This window comes from Dermacentor andersoni, chromosome 4 (genome assembly GCF_023375885.2).
Source record: "Dermacentor andersoni chromosome 4, qqDerAnde1_hic_scaffold, whole genome shotgun sequence".
NCBI classification, from domain to species: domain Eukaryota; kingdom Metazoa; phylum Arthropoda; class Arachnida; order Ixodida; family Ixodidae; genus Dermacentor; species Dermacentor andersoni.
Genome location: NC_092817.1, coordinates 50,273,385 through 50,292,925, shown reverse-complemented (window position 1 = coordinate 50,292,925; position 19,541 = coordinate 50,273,385). Strand labels below are relative to the sequence as shown.

At 47.8% G+C, this 19,541-nt stretch overlaps 1 protein-coding gene across 1 annotated transcript in view; it reads right to left on the bottom strand.

Moving 5' to 3' along the window:
- The window catches only part of LOC126537130 (uncharacterized), an 87,431-nt gene extending 69,108 nt beyond the window's left edge, over positions 1 to 18,323 (bottom strand). Inside the window, exon 1 of the mRNA XM_072287827.1 lies at positions 18,240 to 18,323. The gene's annotated coding sequence lies outside the window, so the exon portion shown is untranslated. The remainder of the gene's footprint in view (positions 1 to 18,239) is intronic.
- Positions 18,324 to 19,541: the final 1,218 nt, after the last annotated feature.

Below are 19,541 nucleotides of genomic sequence, written 5' to 3'. Positions count from 1 at the left end.
AAAAAGGATCTCTTCATATGGCACAATGGAAGAATGAAACATTCATGTACTTATTACTTCACTGACTCGCAATGCTGAAGGAATTTCTAGAATGCTACGTAATGTTTCGTAGAAAAATTCCTCTTTGTTGATAACGTGAGCGCTAAAAAAAAATATGCAGAGCAATGACAAATTTTCGTGTGACGTATTCGAGCTTCTACTCATAATCACATTTTATGCAGCTATTCAGTCTGTTCACAAAAAGGGAACAATTCTATTTGAACTAACGCTTGCAGATTATCTCTATGAAACAGTTTCGCGGCCCTCCGTCTTCTCTAACTGTCACAATACAAACTCATAAGCATAGTGATTTCAATGCATAATGCCAGACTTTAACTCTCATTTGCCGCGATATGGCACTGGAAGACTTTTTTCAGGCGCCGTGTCAACTTAGGTGCAGAGAACGGTTCACGAAAGTGCGACTTGTGACAGGGCGTGCCGTCGCGTTAAAAAAAAAAAAAAAAAAAAAAACCTGTAATCAGGCGATCTCAGCGATGTCAATATCTTGCTTGATCGTTAAACCAGCCTACTACGGCTACGTCAGTGATGGAATTCAAGGACTACACGCATCCCGCGTGTACTCCTGTGAGCGATACGGAAGGAGGAATATCAATTTTCATTCAAGAGTACGTAGCAACTCAACTTCTACGTGTGTTCCACAAAGGAAAGATGCTTCCGAGGAAAACTAATTCAACAGGGTACTAACTTGTGCAGGTGGGTACTACATACTTGAAGACAAAAAACAGTTGTTTTAAACGGGACAATAGTGGAGATAATAGACAAGAGTGCTGTATCCGTATTCTCCTCTTGTCCCGTTAAAATCGCTGTATCTCGATGATGATGATTGAAGTTTATTGGCACAAGGGCGTCTAAGGGTAAAGAGCGCCAAGACATGTCCGCTGTATCTTGGCCCAAGAATGTTACTTGGCGCTCATTGACGCGTCAGACCCGAAAAAAAAAAAAGGAAATGGGCACAAACCATCGGAGGTTGCTTGTCTAAGTTGAGCGATAGGTTTTCGCTTGGTCTGGTGAGATGTGCCAGATATGCTGCTGCGGATACTTCATGGTTGGCTAGATTGTTTAATGCTATGTAGCATCTGGGCCCTGTGACGCTGCAATGTGTCCAAAGTCGGCCCACCGTTACAAAGCACATCAAAATCCTCGCGAGGACACAAACCGTGCACCGGTATAGGCGATGTCCAAAACATGGCGTCTATGACGTGTTTCTGGCTCCCGAATGGCTTCCGACCTGTGCCATTAGCAAAAGCATAGCCTTCGAGATAGGTTTCTGTTATCCAGAGAGAGCCGTCGCTGGGGCGCGAATATGAACACCACCTGTCAGGAACGGCCCACCAAATCACCAGCTTTGGTTACAGCGTCGCCGATATTGACCCAGTCTGCTTTGCCGAACAGCCATCCTAACCAGGTTGGGACAAGAGCCAAGGAAAAGAGGTCCGCCTTAAATTACGAATAACCGTCGTGTGGAAGCGAATTCTTCGTTTCCTCGCATATTGTTACAGGACAGCAAGCGTTCGGCGAATTGTAGACGATGACGTTCAACCTGCGCGAACTATCCACCATCCATTTTGCCTGTGTACTTGTAAATATCCTGTAAATAGCATTGAATACATTCCTCTTTGAATTCCTTCGCGATATTGTTCGAGTGTGGAAGCCGTCGGCTTGAGACGTGTATGGCTCGGAATCAGCGCGTCCGCGTCGAACTTCTGTAGCTGCACGCGGGTTCATGGAATTGCGCACGCCCCCGGTCCCAGCCGCTACGCCCTACTTCTCCCCCTTCGGATGGCCAGAAGTCCAGAATATGAAGCTTGCAGAGACAACGAGACGATTGTGAACATTTCTATGCGACAGTACTAGGATTGGTGCATAAAGAAAAGCGCTCTGCACTACGGTCGACTAGCGTGACAACCGTCCCCTCAAGGAAAACAATATTGTTATATAGGCTGATACTAACCAACTGGATATCACCCCATCTGGTTAACCTCCCTGCATTTCTTTTTATTCCTCTCTCTCTCTCTCTCTCGGATCCAGCCGACTTAAGCTCGAGTTGCTCTAAAAAGTACGTTTTACATAGCATCGGGATTGTATGAAAGACTGCAGTCGTTGTCAGTTGGCCTTCCTCGAGCTTGTCCGGGCAGATTGCCTTCATATCTTCTCTTCCTTAACTTTCTTTGGAATCCCCTCCCGGATTAATCTAACTATGACTGCTGGGTGTGGCTGCTCTCGTGCCGAATGGCTCAAACTTAAAATAAAAATAAAATAAAATAAAATGGCCCAATCTCCGAATAACTCGCCGGCCCTTTCAATAATGTTACTGTTATTGTTATTCTTTTGAATTACGTGCCCGATGACCGCGGCCTCCAGCACAGCATCGCGATTCTTTAACCATTAGGCGACGTAATACCGCAAGCGTACTTTCATTGTGCCACCGCCAACCATAGTTCCTTGAGATGATCGCCGCGTGTGCACACTGCGTATAGCACGGGTGCGAAAGAACATGCGTGCTTTCCAGCATCCTTCATACGCCAAGAACGACGCAGGAATACGCAGGCACGCAGGAATACGAGACGCAGGCAAGTATATAGGGCTTGATTAACCGCTTCGCGAAAGCTTTGCTTCACATGGATCCTGAGATGTGCGTTGGAACTGCATAAGTCATTTTTTCTCGCCTTTCGCCTCGTATTTTGTACTCTTTCCCCTTTTCCTAGCGCGGAGTATCGAGCAACACAGTTGGTATGACCAACTCCTTTCCATTTTACCACCTCTCTCTCTCTCTCTCTCTCTCTCTCTCTCAGTAGATTTCGTATGAAATGTGGGGTGTTGGATCTTCCTTGGACGAAGGTTCATCCCTAGCGCTGCCACCAGTTGTTGGATCTGGAGGACAATCCCAATTGCTGTCCCCCAGATTTTGGACCTTGCCGTTGGGTGCGGGAGTTGGCCGAGGTTGAGGAGGACGTCGGGATGAAAAACTGGAGGTTTATTTACATTATTTACAGTGATAGTACAAAGAAATTAACAGTCATAACGTGATTACGGGCCGGGAGCAACTCGGACGCTGCGGCCCGTGGCAAGAAGCTCGAAAGAGATGAATGAAGGAATGCTCCCCTGCTGCTCCCGATCTCTGGCTTTTAAGCCCTTCGGTGTCTCGAAGTCACGTCACGTTCGGCCAATCGGTGAGCCCGCTCAGGTGTCGCCATTTTCGGCCAGTCGGCAAGCCCGCTCAGGTGTCGTCATTTTCGGCCAATGGTAGGCGCCCGTGCGATTGTGTCACACCCGGCGCACAGGGTCGCTCCTTGGGCCCCAATTGTCCCAGGGCTTACTTCTCTCTGCGGTATTGCTTTCCCGGTCTGCAACTGCCTTCACAAAGGCGGATGGGGGGATTGCTGCCAGGGCTTCACGGTGCATTACAGCCGTCTTGCCTCGGGACCCACGTTACCTGGAACAGTTCCAGGCTACACTTTCGGGAAGAGTCAAGCAGTGAATAGCTCCTCCTGCGGCGCACGAGGTGGGGGACGCCAACTCGTTTGCACGTGCCGCGCCTCGGGAACGGGGTAGATCTGCTTCTGCGTTCCTTACTTAGGTGTGGCGCGATTCGATGTGGTCTGGTGAACTCGAAGGAGGTTCAGGAAAAGGTCCCGTATCTAACAGGGGGTAGACAAACCTTCCGGAGTTCGTCTGCGATATCCCGACGTGAGCTGTTCGAGACAGTTTTCTTGCGCACAAGCTGCCGTTATATGCCGAGGCTTTTCGTCTTTCTACAGGTGTGCGACGAAGACAAGACCTGCATGCTTTAGTGCCGAGGGACGGTGAGGCACGACCTCTTTTCGCAGCGTGTCGAGAGCTCACGCGTGTCAAGCTGTTACATTACCGAGCAAGTCACATTGACTGGGGCAGCGTTCGAGGTGGACCACGCGGGTTCAAGTGTCAACAAACTATACCGTTTCGTACATCTCTAGCTTCACGTCGAGCGGGGCTTAATTATCGAAGCGGGGCGAGCGGCTCGCTAATGACATGTTCAACGCAAAACATTCCAATTAAGATGGGAGCTTATATGCGCACCAATTGTAAATCGTAGGAGATATCGTGTTTAAATTATTTAAAACGTTATAATGCTGTGCCGTTGTTAGTGCTAGAGTAATTTCGCCGTAGATGAGCTCTGACAGCGGTTGCGCAACACACTCTGCTTGAGCCGCATGGTATCTTCGCGTTTAGAGCAAGCTTACTGCACAACTATTCACGAGCTTAAACTGGTAAATAACAAACCACGTTATTGAAGCAGTCTATTGAAGTTTAAATCCCTGATTGGCCGGGTGAAGAACATTTCGCGCAGTCAGCCCGAAAGAAAGCCATGCTTTGACACGGGCACCTTTGAACATTGCACTTTCACGAAACATTACACATTACCATGAGAAATTACACTTTTCAACAAATAGGCGTAAGCTCCTCCTCCGAAGATGCTCATTGTATAGAGAGAGAGAGGAAAAATTGGTTTCTACCAATTTTTGGAGGAATCGGTCATCATACGAAAGTGAATCGTGTATTCTAAAGAACCAATGCGAGCTTCGTTGTACATGCACAAGTCCATAAATGGGCACAGTCTTTTTTCTTTTTTTATAGCAGTTTCACTCCAAGGGTGAAGCAATGACAGCAATAACCAGCACGCGTTAGTAGTGCTGCTGCGCGCTTAAACAACAGTCCGGTTGTTACCAGGCGCCATGGGTATATATCAGACGTGACGAAACCGTGGACGTGACGAGTCCGTATCTGGTGAAACCGCACGGCGCGTTTTGGGCGAGCGAAAACGCTACGCGCGCCAAGCGCCCGCGTCGCCGCGGACGCGAGAGCACCCGCACGAAGGAATTGAAAACGTGGTGCGGACTCGCTACGTGCATCTTCATGCGGCCGCAGCAGAAAGCGCTTGACGGCCGCCATCCTGCCCGCCCACCGAAGTGTTCCGCCTAGATGATGCGCGGACGGCCCCGACATCTGGTGGCGCTTTCGACCATCCCACTTTCAGCCCACAAAACGGCAAACATGCACGCATTTTCGTACACTGGACCCCGGGTCACAACATGAGGGGAGTGGGGAACAGGGCGGCCCATGAGGCTGCAGGCGAGAAAATTAGAGAGGACCGCCATCGCAGCCGTGAAGTGAGCCCGTCCCTGCTGGACCACACCTGTATAGCTAGCTCCCCGTAATCTGTCGTTGTACCAGATCACGAGATTGCCTGGATGAAACACAAGAGGAAGGCTCTACTACGGGAGTCCATTACTAGCATCCTTCCTCCCCTTCCCACTCGCCTTCCCAGAACAGCCGAGGTTCTGATCCACAAAGCTAAGGCACCTATTACACCGGATGTTCTGAGCAAGTGGAGAGGAACACAAGTGGAATGCCCCAACTGCCCTGCGATCAACGTCGATCTCAAACATCTGATATGGTTCTGTCCTGCCACAGCCACCCTCAGGGACAACCCCACCCGACCTCTAAAGGCGGCATCGTACGAAAACTGGGTCGCACCGCAAATAGATGCCACCAGAAGAATTAACGCTTTGCTGTCCTTTGCGAAGGAGGCAGGCGTCCTTCCTTTCACCTGATCCCTTACTCCTATCTTAGGCCACGGGCCATCCCTTCTAACAAAAGTTTCAATCAATCAATCAATCAATCAATCAATCAATCAATCAATCAATCAATCAATCAATCAATCAATCAATCAATCAATCAATCAATCAATACATACATAAATAAATAAATAAATAAATAAATAAATAAATAAATCAAACGGCAAAGTATAGAGCCACTCGCGCGGATGCCCCGAGACTAGCGTGACGATAATTGCGTGGCGCATCCACATGGGAAAAATTTTCGATGCAGCCCGGCCTGAAACGCCTTCGTGTTAAAAGAATGCAGACGGATTGTGTTCTGCAATCGGGGAAGCAATTCGCTCATGCATAACTTTTACGCACTCAGAGGTGTTTCCCTGATTCATTCGTTCGTTTACTTAATAATCACCATCGATCGACGAGACTGAATATATGGGTGACAAAGTATAAACCCATAGGTATCCTCGTCCTATGCTTTGTCACCTAAGTTTTCTTCTGATATTTTAACATTGCATCAGAAGAACGTGCAAGCGGAAGCGAAATTGCGCTTCTTGAGATCCCCATCCTTTGTGAACGCATCTGATTGGAACTCCCTTCCTGTTCCTTCTTATTTTGTCTCCCTCTCTATATTTGTCCTCTTTCGAATCTCCATTTCCTCCACACCAGTGCAGGATAGAAAAAAAAAACTGGAAACTCCTATCTGATTTTGGGAAATTACCGCAAGAAAACACGGGGCTTGAAGAAAGGTACAACACGAAGTGGTTCGTGTTGTCCCTTTCTTCGAGTCTCGTGTTTTCTTGTGGTAACTTCACGAAATGATAAATAACCAACTGGCCTACACCCACACTCTACCCGTATAGATACATATCTGGTTACCCTCCTTGCCTTTCCTCTCTATATTTCTATCTTGCCCAGCTCTCCAAGGCTTAATTTACTTTATAGGGAACCCGAATCAGAGCAAGCATCGGTTATCATGATAATCAAAAGTAGCAATAGGAGTGAATGCCGGAGTTATGGACAAGGGCCCCGTTTTCTGGCCTATACGCTTAAGCGTGTTTGAAACAGAACAGCGCGGTTTTGACGTGGACAGCAGGGAGAAACGACACGGACGGGCGCTGACTTGCAACTGAAGTTTATTGCTTGAAACGAAGAAATATATAACATTTCCAACCAACAGGAGAACCAAAAAACATACATATATTCACAGTCAATCATACATGCCGTACTGAACAATGGAGATAACTGTAATCATCATATCACCCCCCCGCTGAAAATGCCAGTTCTTTGGACGTAATCGATAAGGAGGGGCTACTGACGCATGCGTCTTTTGACCAGCCGATGTGCGCTGCTTCGATGACGTTGCCACTCAACTTATTGTTGCACAATCGTCATGCCTTGTTAAGGCAAACCAGGACACACTACGCGACAGTCGATTGTCAAACTGCCGGGAATTCATCACTGAGCGAAGCGTAACTCAACACTCAGGAAGTAATTAATGTTTCTTCGCAGGCATTACATAGAGGAGATGCAGCTATTATTTACAGGCGTCTGCGATTACATGCGAACGCCGACGTAGCTTAGGGTGAGTGGGCACGTATGTGTGAGAAACTCTTATAGCTGACTTCCACGCAATAAGACACTTTGTGGGAAGAAGTCTGCTTCTCTCTTATTCCTTTCGTTTACAGGCAATGGCCTATACGGCATTTATGTATACACATGCTTCCGAAAAACACTATCGTGGAAACAGTACACGGCGAGATAGTGGTTTGAAAAATGAGGTGTTCAGAAAACGTATAAGTTAGGGAAAACGTATGTAAGCTACTGCTCAATTCGTGGGAACGTTGCTTAAAGCAAGGAAGAGAATCTGAGTCGTATCAAAAGCAGTCCGAGTGTTGTCAATTACGAGCCAAATGTTGTCGGGACAAAAAAATCGGAAAGGTTCCTAGTTGTCGCCTGACAATCCCAATTCTATGACGCGATTATTACGAAACCATTTTATTTGTTTTTCTTTTCGTTTTCCAGTGCAATAGCTGACCTTCGCATTCTACTCGTGTTCGTCAACGGCGCGATTGTTCGCGGTAATTATCGTATGAAAACGTGACAGTGACGAGAAAAAGCGATCCCATAAGTCATGCGCAAATAAGGAGAATATGGAGGTTACATAGGTCGTCACAAGTAGAACGCTTAGGTTTACATTTATATAAATAGTACGTAACATTGTACGTTGATCCAGAAGTTGATCTAAGCTAAATATTTTTGTTTGAAATAAGAAACACTCTGTGATCCCGCGTATATCTCTGGGCATTAGATATGTGGTCAGTCTTGAAATACTTCCGTATCAAGTGAAGTCATCTATCGTTAAAACAACCCGTCCTCCTGCCATTGAGGCATTCCCGCTCCTCTTGTCCCAACCACGGTAATTTAGGATCCCATGTAATAGGCGTGCAGGCAAGCGCTTTGTTCGCACTCAAATATTGTATCAAATATTGTAACACCTATATTGTTGTCTGTCGTATCACCGACATTATAGCTCATCAAGAGGGCCCCCGGGAGACTTTGTCAGGCAAATGAATAAAACACATATGTGAGGTCGTCGCGAAAAAAGTTTTTGTGCTCTATACCAACAAACTTTGGAGCCGTAGCATCACGAAAAAAAAAGGGGGGGTGGGCAATATGCCACCGAGATAATTTTAACGGTCACGTTTTTCGGCGGTTGGCACAGCAGTCGAGGCTAGAACTGAGGCCTCCTGTGCTCAAACAAGTGAGCATGGTCAGCGGGACTTCAGGATTTTGGACAGCAATCGAAGGAGACACAACTGTTGGACGCTCGTGTGATTACGTGCATATGGAAGCTAGCACAAGGCGGCGGCACGACTTAAGTTACGATGTTTGCGCGCCCGTCTTCATGTTGGGAGGCCTTCACTGGTTCTCAGAAAAAGATATTTTCTCGCAAGCGTGCTGTCACTGCACAGTCATTGCTGAAACAGCGCGCAAAAAACGTGAAAAAATGAGAGAGAGAGAGAGAGAGAGAGAGAGTAACCAGAGGCGAGTTTCCTGTTTGCTACCCTGCATTGGGGTGGGGAATACAGGGGTTGTAAAGGCGACAAAGAGTGAGAGGAGACAACAAGGAAGAAAAAAAAGAAGGAAAAGAGGAGAAAAAAGACAAAAACTGACAGAAATAAGTGGACAAGACACGCGCTGCACTAATAACAGAATTTTTTTTTAACGACGCGGAATAAACAAAATGACCAGTATCCTAACGCCGGGTACATGATCGATGCAAGCTCCACAAACAAAGAAAAATGAAAGGTCAACAGAAGACTATAATAAAGGACTAGAAAGAGCACCACGACCGAGATAATTTCTGCCAGAGAACCTGATAAAGCGTGTTTATTTGTCCAACAGCGCAACCGACGCCTGGCAAACGCCAACATGACTGGCGAATATCTACATCAGTGAGGCTTTTTGAATAAAGAAATACATCTTATCACGCACTCTCTGTCAATCTATGTCAGCTGTTATGCGTTCTCTGGTGTTGCTTCGTGTTTTTCTTTAAATCTTTTGTTTTTCCTTTTGGCGGGGATGGCGACGTGCGAACAGTGATATGAGACTGCTTTTGTTCTTTCTTATTCTATGTTGCTTAAATATATTTTTTCGCTCACTAGGGCAGCGTTTGTATTGTTCAGTGTATATTTGCCTCTTAGTCTCCGTTTTTCGCGCTGTTTGCCGCTTCAGCTAGGCATAGATATCAGCTGGTCCAACTTTTTTGTGCTTCTGAACGTTCCACTACATTCGTCACACCCACAAACCTCGAAAGCTGAGATTTCTCCAGCTTTAGATAACAAGTCGAGTTAGCATATGTCGTGTCTGTTCCAGAGATCGCTAGCCCTCTGAGACCGCGACTAGAGTTATCCTTTGGTTAATTGATTGATTCGTGGGGTACGACACTCAATGAGGCTATGAGAAGGAGGTTGGGAGGAGGGGAGGGAGGCTCCGGATTAAGTTGTACCACATGGACTTCTTTAACCTGCACATGCCATCCAATCTTAATGCTGCCGTCGGTCGGGAATCGCACCCGCCACCTAGAGTCGCCACCAGAGTTAGTATTCGGGGGTTGCGTTGTATCCATGTTTGCAGCCACCTGCCTAATGGTAAATTATGGTGGGCTCCAGAGTATTCAGATATCCTGAAAGATCAGACTACTGCCGGAGAGTACAGCAGAACGTGAAAGCCGTAGGTCAGCTCAGGATTAAGCAGCAGCGGCCTGGACACATTTGCAGCGGACAATACGCCGCCTTCCACAAGGTTTTAATGAAGGTGAGTCAAACATTATCCGCATTGCGGTTATGTCTATAGTTCTGTTGGCATCGCTGACTTATACACTCACGTTTCTTACGCTGTCACTGTCCATACTTTCATTTCAGTTACGTCCACAGCGATTCTCCACAGTGATGACTGGTCGACTTGTGATTTGCTAGGCGCGTGGCCACAGAGTTGGCAGACGACAGAGACAATGCGTGCACTTTCACGTTTCCTAGGTGACACGGGCCTGGACTCACGCCTGTGATACCAGTTGTGTAATGTGTCATTCACCACGTTCCTCCCATTATCATCCCCCATTGTGACACTTTTTCTCCTCCTCTTCCCCTTCCCTTACGTAGAGTAGCAGGCCAGATGCTCCATTATCCGGCCGACCTCTCTACATTTTCCAATCATTAAAATACTTCTTCTTTGTGATTTGCTCGGAAGAACAGCAGCTGACGTTAATTTCGTTTCTTGGTCTGAAAAAGGCGCGCCTGGGGCTGGAGTTTATCGGAGACCTTGGGCACAATTCGTAGAAAAAATGCTTTGTCGCAACCAAGTTTGCTTAAACTTACGAAGAGATTTAAGGAAATTAAGTGCAGGAATCCAGAAAATGGAGCTGGCCAAACGTCTACAGCGCATAACAACATTGAGCTTGCATGTGATTTGATTATGAAGAGTTCTGCTTTATGACATATAGACATAGCGAGTTGAAATGCTTTGGGTGTTTCCTACACGGCCTAGCGATGAAAAGAAAAGGAAAAAAATAGGGGAAGACAGCGCCGTCGAACATCATCTCTGCCAGATTACGTGCAAACTCACCGCATCTCAGCGCACACGGACGCTGGTGTCTTTCACTCCCGGGCAGGTTGCTTTACGCACAGCGAACACTCAGCGCTGCGTATGCATGCACGTATACTGTCTGCGCGCTTGGTTTTGGCCCGCGCTCGGCTGTTGCCCGATTTGTCTGCCTTATGGCGCTTCGGGTCGCTGCTTTGCGCGTACGACTCGTGTGCAGGCGCCATAAATAATGCTCGTCCGCGGACAGACTCCAGGAGAGCCGTCTTCCGACCGGTAGGTGGCATCGTTACATCATTAGGAAGCCACCCCTGGAGGTATAGCTTCGCCTCCCTAGGTAGCAGCTCACCGGCGCTTGCATAGAGAAATTTGTTGCGCTTGATCGCTGACCGTCGGTGGCTTAAGCTCGATACTATCTGTCGCCGTCTGCCTCGGGGCCCGCGTCGAACCGCAGCATGTACTGGATGGCGCTTACGTTGATCGTAACGACGTTGTTCGATGCAAGGTATACGTGTTATTGCTTCGTAAGGTGCCTGCAGGCTAGGTTCTCACTGTACGTTGCTCGTCCGTCATTAACACCGTGCTGAATACGCCCGTTCTCGTTACATCAACGAAGCTGTGTGTAGCATTCAATTGAGTCATTATTTGGTGGAGGGACTATCCGGAAATGCCGAGTGCTAAAGGCTTTGCCATGGGCTTGCACGTCATATATTAAATTTTTTTTCTTGCGTCTAAACGCAAGTGATATTGTTTGGCCGCTACTGGCAGCAGCCTTTTGTTTTTCATTTTTTATAGAAACCCGTGCGTGGAGTTCTTTCAGTCAGCCGGGATGTGTACTCAGTCGGCAAGAGAGTTGTGGCATAGGATACCACGTAAAAAAGAAACAAAAACTATTTTGTTTAGAAAATATCTTAACCTGGAAGGCAGCGTGAATGTGGGTCCCATGACGCAACACTATTCCAATCTGTTTTTATTCCAATCTTCTGACGTCAAATTTACGCAACCACCGACGCAGCCATCGGGCGGTGACCCTCAGCGTTTTCTGAACAGTCCAATCAAACGCTCTGATCTCCTGACGTCAAATTTACGTAACCGCCGGCGAAAACTTCGGGCAGTGAACCACCGCGTTATCTGAACAGCCCAATTAAACACTTTCTTCGTTTATAGAGGGTCACATTTGTTTGCTTTCAAAACAAGCAACATTGCCAACATTGAGCGGTCTTTCTTATCTAATTGGCTGAGAAGAGGCGAGGAGCACGCTCAAGCGGAGAGGGTTTCAATGGTGCCGAGCCAGCGCAGTTAAAATAGATAACCGGATGAAGAGGGTGGTGCCAGCGTCTGCGACTGGTCCGCTTCCCCTAACTTAGCTTGCGGTGGCCGGCTGGAAATCGCAGTTGCATGCAACGGAAGCCTAAGAATGCCTCTAAAACGGATCCTCAGCAAGAAAGAGTTGGCAGAGCCATCTCGGATACGCTCCGAAAGTGCTCGATAACATTACACTCCCACACAAAAAGTGTTATTATACGCAAATAAATCCATGCTCTGCGGCAGGTTCGACTAGCCAATGCCTGAGCCATCGGCGGGCAGCCGTGTTCTGTTCCTTTCGGAACGGGGCAGTCTCTGGCTCTTCAGAAAAAAAGAAATCTGTTTTGTCTGGCATATTAATGCATCTTTAACGCTACACGTCACCTTTACGCGGTTAGTTTTAGCAGTTTTGTGATGTCGCCTGACAGACAGGCGAAGTGCCGCCGCGCGAGAACTTTTCACCAATAGCAGAGGGCCAATCGCGAAAAGGCGTCGAACCAGAAATAATTACATTTCTATTGTTCGGTCTAACCATGTATAATCAGTGTGTATACGTCGTATCAGATGGAGAGCTATCGTAGTTTTCATGACGTCGCGTGACAGACAGGCGAAGTGGAGGTGGCCCGAAAACTTTTGACCAATCGTAGAAGGCTAATTGCAGAATTGCAAAGGAAAAAAATTGGAGTAGCTTTACGTTATAGCGCCCAATCTGTCATAATGATTTATCCTGCCGGCAATGTCACTAACTCGTTAGTAACATTAAAGCCCGATACCTTTTCTTGGCACTTTCTCAACTTTACTTTACGTTTAATGCAACTAACAAACTTTCGTTCCTCTTCTGGCATTGTATGTCGAGCGAATGACTTAGATTACATCTTCAATTGCCGCTAAAGAATAATTTATTCTATCTCAGGAGCGAAATTAGTCACTCGATGATTTAATTATCGGTAAAATATTTCCCCGAATTTAAGGTCACCTCAAGTAACCATCCCACTGTGCCAGCACATCAGTTCGAATTGCTTTATCTGTGAACTTGCAAGAATTAAATATAAAAATAATAATTTAGAACTGTATTGCTTTTCGTAGCAAGAGCAGGCGGGCATGAACACTGTAGCCTAGTTATGAGCTATATAGGTATATATGTTACGCATCGCTTAGATTTTCTGTGCGTATAAAAGAAGAACTTAGCATTTCTGCGACTTGAAGCTTGCCCTGCAGACAAAGTGTAGCCGGCATATGCACAGAAAGCTTTTCTCTCGAACTACATACACCCTGTGCCCAAGCAGGTACGTTACATATTATTACTAGGATTTTATTACTACGCTGAAGCTTTTGCCAGCCAACGTTCTTTAAAAGTGAGAAAATATTTTTAGGGTGTGATAGGGAATGGCGAACACGACGTGTGTCCTGGAAGCTCGGAATGACCACGACGCGAAGACGACGCGTCCTTGTTTTGTTTGTTTTTTTTTTTAGAGAAAAGGGGGAGGCCGGAGCCTCGAGAGGACAGCGTAAGTTCAACCACTTTCTAGAAACCCGGATGTATATAATTGACGGAGACAGGGGTATGACAGGGGAATGGCAGCCGAAGGGCAGGGGAATGACGACGACAGGTGGCTACGGCAATGAGCGTGCCCGGCGACATCTTTGGTAAGCACGCAGACAGAATGCCGCAAGCGGAGGAAATCTGTCAGTGCGATGCTTGTTGGCGATACTCCCACTGCCCAACATTTCACGGGCAAATCGTAAGCAAAGAGGAAAAGACGAGTGACAAAGTGAAAGAAAAGGTTAATCAGGAATACGTCGGCGTCGAAAGTAAAGAGGAAATTTAAATACGCCACGTGGCGTCTGCCACAAAACAAGCCAAGGTTGACGAAAAGCTGCGATATGTGTCGGAGTTGAGAGCGTTCCTTGACGGAGCATGGAGAGAATCGCCCTTCCAGGGGACCTAATCTGCAATTCGACGATACTATTGCCTTCGCGTGACGTAGTGCTCAACCAACCAATTAGCTCATCCGATATTGCTCAATCAGCCAATCAGCGCGCGCCTGAAGGTGATATTATTGCCGAGGCGATACTGTCGCCGAATGTGACCATCACAGAATACGTCCCTAGAATGGCAAAACGTGTGAAGGGAAGCAGTCTTTACGAGCGAGTTGTACCGTTCTTATTCCGTTGCACAGCCTACTCAGCTCAGTGAAGCGGGCAAGATCTGCGATCCGTACCGGAGTTTTCCTTGACAAAGCATGGATAATCGATGTTCCAGGATAGAAAAAAAAATGCGCCAAAAAAAAAAAATTTGCGTTTGCGAGAGATTTGCATCTCTGTACCATTGCTCTGTCATCGAATAAATCTTCAAACCCCTCTGCTGAAGGCTTCGATTCCTCCATGGTGTTTGGCTCGACCTGCAGTGCACCTCACCATACCAGGAATCAGAAAAAAATCTGAGCTGTCATCACCTGCTCTTAAACAACTAACGCTGCTCCTTTTGCACGAGAGGTACGCCGACCACGTACATATTTATACTGATGGATCGACATCTCTACATTGTTCTTCGTGAGCCATGGTTTTCCCAGCGAAAGCCACCACCATCAGTTTCAAGACATGTCACCCAACGATACCGATGGCTGCGGAAATTGCAGCTCTTCGTGCTGCACTTCGTCTCGTCAGCCAAGGACAACCTCGAAGATGGTCAATATTCAGTGACTCGAAGGTAGCACTGCAGTCTTTGCTATCAGCGCTGCGGCGCGGACCCCATGAACAATTGGTATTCGAGATTAGAGAACTAATCCATACCTTCCAAGTCACTGCGGCGTCATAGGGAACGAACACGCCGATAACGCTGCTCGGTCGGCTCTTCAAGACGACGAAGAGGAGCCGATACCATTATCAAGGACAGATGCCGCCAGAAAACATCGAATGCTCAGCCGTGATATCATGCTCTCCTTGTGGAATGCAGGAAGTTTTCAAAACAACCGGCTGCACAACCTAGACTCCTCTCTACGCCTTTGCATTCCAGCTGGACTCTGTCATCGCGAAGGTATACCTTGCTTTGTCGAATATGGCTAGGGGTGGCCTTCACCAAGTCTTTTGCTTTCCGAATAGGACGGGCCGACGACGCCTCGTGTGATGACTGTGGTAACGAGGAGACTCTTCAACACCTTCTCTGTGACTGTCCTCGCTATAATTCACAGAGACGATCGCTCGCAATCGCGATAGCGCGCTTTGACCGAAGACTTCTAACAGCGGAACTTATTTTAAAATGCCGCCATCACAAGCCATCGCAGCAGAGGGCGACGAGGGCACTGTTGCAGTTCTTAAAGGCAACAGAATTGGACAAGCGGCTGTAGCCTGAACAGATGTTTATAGCGCTGCAAGTGCTACTGTGCTGTGCGGTGACAGTATGCGGCGACAGTGACCGGCTGTGATTGTATGTCTGTGCTCCTTTCTTTCTTTATCTCTACTTTGTTATTACTTTATCTCCCCCTCCCCTCTCTCCGCAGCGTAGGGTAGCAAGCCGGATTTTCCCCTCTGGTTAGCCTCCCTGCCTTTCCCCTTTCCTCTGTCTCTCTCTCTCGGCTGAAGGAAGCGCGCGAATGGGACACGCTTCGAAGATCCTGACGCCTTATGCCATTAGCGTGTTTGCTTGACTAGAAACCATGAAGCCTGAAGGTGAGGCCAGCTTTACGAATCCATGTCCGAAAGAGACGTCTTTAGAGGGAGTGAGTTGCCATGGCCAAAGTCTCTGAAACATGTCCAGCCACCCACATTATAGGCACCCCGTTGCAATACTCTTCCTCAAGATTTTAAAGCAATCTTGAAGCAGCAATCAGTCTCGCTAACCTACGTACATTTTACGCTAACGTAGTCTACCGATTCTTTAACAGTACCGCGAGAGCGTCGACTGGCTGGCCAGTCAGCGCCTTCTATAACAGCGCGAAGCGACGAGATCAGCAAGAGTAGCGCATGCGCACCAAGTTTACTGGAAGTACAAGTTTCGTCTGCTAGGTTCTTTCCACCAGCACGGCACAGTCCCTGGCACGATTAACTCGGTAAAAGCTCCTCGGCTTATCGGAGATGACTGCTTCCAGTGGATTTGGTGCGCATGCTACACTCTTGTTGATCTCATCGCTTCGCGCGGTTAGAAGGCGCTGACTCGCCGGCAAGTCTCCCTCGCGCGGTACTGTTAAAGAATTGTTCGACTGTACGCACTTCCCTTACGGACGCACTGTACATCTCTTGCTTTCTTAACTTCCTCGATGGCGTACCTAGATTTATGGGTCAAATTCGCAATCCTGGGACCCAACTTCGAAGAGCGTCCGTGGTGTACAAGACTTCAGCACACCTTACAGATCTGCAGGAGGTCCAAACATAATCGAGCACAATAAAGGCATAGTTTCTTCTATATAACCCGGGCGCCACCGCTTTTCGCATCCGGCAAATAAGGAGTGAGAAGGCTAACCCCATTTATATAAATATACTCCCGTAATCCCACGCCCTTCCCGGTGTAGGGCTTTCCGCGTCCCTCACCGTGTGTATGATTTCCGCGTGGCATTTGCTCTTACCAGCCTTGACGAGCTTGCAGCCTCCTCGTGTTTTGCGCTTTGTTTGAAATGGACGATTCTCTTTCGGCATCCGGTCCCTTTATTAAAGGCCACCACGTTTCAAAGACAATATTTCCATTCACGGCGCCATCGCTTCCCACGACCGCTTTCCAGTGCACTTCCTTTTCGGACAGTGTTTGAACAGATGCTGAGACACACGCTGTGTCGATAGCAATCGGGCCGGTTGTTCAGGTGTGGGCGAGATTGTCCACATCTCTTGGTTTGTGTAGATGCAAATATTTAGTGTACAAACATTCGCAAGAAATATCACAGACTGTCAGAATGAGCGTGGTTTCTTTCGTCTCCAGCCGTTGTCTTAAAACCCTACCGCCCGTCGGTTTTCGCAGCGATCGTTTTCTGAAAGTGATGAACGGCAAGAAGAAATGAAGTAGAATGAAGAGACTACACCATCTCGTTTCTCCCTTCGTGTATACCTGCCAAACTACGTTCCACGCGTACTTTAGCTGGCGTGGTTACTGGTTAGTAGTACCAGCTTGTATCGCACGAAGGGATTCAAACAGCCGTAGTTCAAATGCGAGAGCGTTGCCTGAAAAACATGAGTTGCGTCGAGAGCGTGCTCCCCGATATATTTCGGAGTGCTGCTTCCGATAGCGAAAAAAAAAAGAACATTCGCAATTAATTTAAGAGGTTAAAAAAATGCTACTGTCAGAACAACACGCCCGGAGAAGCTGATTTCGCCACCTTCCAGCGAAGGCTATTCTCGGCTCGACGACTTACCTTTGCAAACAATAAACAAAAAGAAAGGCAATACTCAATTCGAGCATGCAAACTATCAACGCCTGTGCGCGTTCTACTGCCCCAAGGTAGGCAACGCCTATTGACTTTTTATGTACGCTTTCTATCACGCAGTAAGACAAGAAACAAAGTCTTCTCGGCAACAAAGCGTTCTTTAAAACTCGGCGACTTTTAAGTTTGTCGCACGAAAACGCTGTACGAATTCGGTTCGACGAGAGCACAACGTTAATTCTATGCTGTCCACCAAATCTGATGTAACTCTTTTTTTTTTTTTTTTGAGAAAATGACGAACAAACAAAGAAAAGGTCTGACTGACGACAAGAACAACATTACCTTTTGTGTATTACTCCTTCATCTTTGCTGTGCTTCGTACGACGAAGGATAAACTAAAAACTTCAACAGTAACCTTATTTTAACCCTCAACGTCAGTGCTTACCTGTTATTCAAGCGAAGAGTACTGAAGGCTATCAATTATGAGAAGTCTGTTATAGGGAACCACAGAGAGACAGAGAAAAAGAGAAAAAAATATACATTACACATAGAAGTTCAACATAGGGCTTACCTATCTTCTTCTCTCCTTAAAGTCAGCTTGCCTGTCGTGCAAGCAAAAGGTACTGAACGCTGGTTTGTTATAAATTCTTGCTCACGGGCGACAGAAAGAAGAAGCCTCAAACTTCAAGATAGAGGATAGCTAACTTTTCTTTCTTTTCTCTCTCTCTCTCTCTCGCTCTTTGCGTCGCTGTTTACCTGCCCCGAAAGCTAAGCGTGCTAAGCTTTCACATTTGACGAATCTGCTCGAGGAAGTTTCAAAGTCACTCACCTGAGGTCTCGGTGCCAAAGTGGCCCGTCGCGTGCGGGTGCCTCTGTCTCTTTTGGGGCGCGTCGCACACTACGGTCACGAACTTTCGGGGTCGGGTGGAGAAGTTTCTGCGTGGAAGTGGCGTGCGGGGGGGGGGGGGGACGGCTGTCGGAGTTGCGGACGCGCACAAGTTGGGCCCGGATGCGAGCTTCGATCGGAAAGCGCCTTCTCTCCACGGACCGGCGGTTTGGTGGTGGTTCTCGGTGAGCGTCTCGGTGCAGCTGACTGGTACTGCTCCTTCTGGTGGTGCTTCTCGCGAGTGTGTGTTGTTCTTGCTGGTGCTTCCGCAGCTGAGGCGCTCTTCCAGGTGCTGCGCGCGCCCTCCTTCGGACGTAGGTGGCAACTCGCGTTGAATCCGAGTTCGACTGGCTCCGCTACGCTTTATATACGCGCCCGTCTATCGGCTCCCGAGGGCTGGAAAGGGATGGAAGAAAGAAAGAAAAAAATATATATATTGCGCACTCTGGGCGTGTGGGACGGCTTCAGAACCGCGCGGAAAGCTTGGGAGGCGCGCGCGCTGACGTCATTGGAGGCGCCGGACTGCGATTGGTGGACAGCGCGCTCGTATAACTCTCGCCGCGCAGTGGATCTCTACTCCTCAGCGCGTCGGTCAGCGGGCGCAGAGAAATTTAGCCGTTGTACGGGGGTGGAGGGGTCGGCCTCTCCCGTCACCCTTTGATCTCTAATCGCTGGCTGTGGAAAGACGTCGATCACCATTTTTTCTTTGTTCCTTTGCTTCCAGACGCTATTGTGAAATAAGCTCCTCGCAGTATTCGCAGCAGAAACGAGATAGGGCCGCTTGTTCTGGATCACTTTGAGCGCCAAAAGTATTCGAAGCAATAAATTGGTGAAAGAGGCGTTTCACCAAACTTTCCCCATAGACGACTGCTGAGTAGCAAAATCTCATCACGTTAACGCTGACAGCAAGCGATTAATATTTGCTTACAACCATCGTTACTACTGTGTATGTTGACTGTCCTAATGCTTACACGCAAAATAACTGTAGCTTTGTCTCGCTGCTGTGGCGTTTCGCAATAGCGAGGTTTTCCTCCAGACTTCCGCCATTGACGCCAGTATCCGTTGTGCCCGTCTATCTTCTTTTCGTTCGATAGAGGCACGAGAGCCGGATGGATGGATGGATGGATGGATGGATCCATCCATCCATCTATTGCGGCCCGTGCTAGAGGCCGCGTTTCTACCAGAAGGCTCGGTTTCGCGCATAGCGTTCGCCGCCAGCGTTTCCCTGTGAACATTACGGTTACA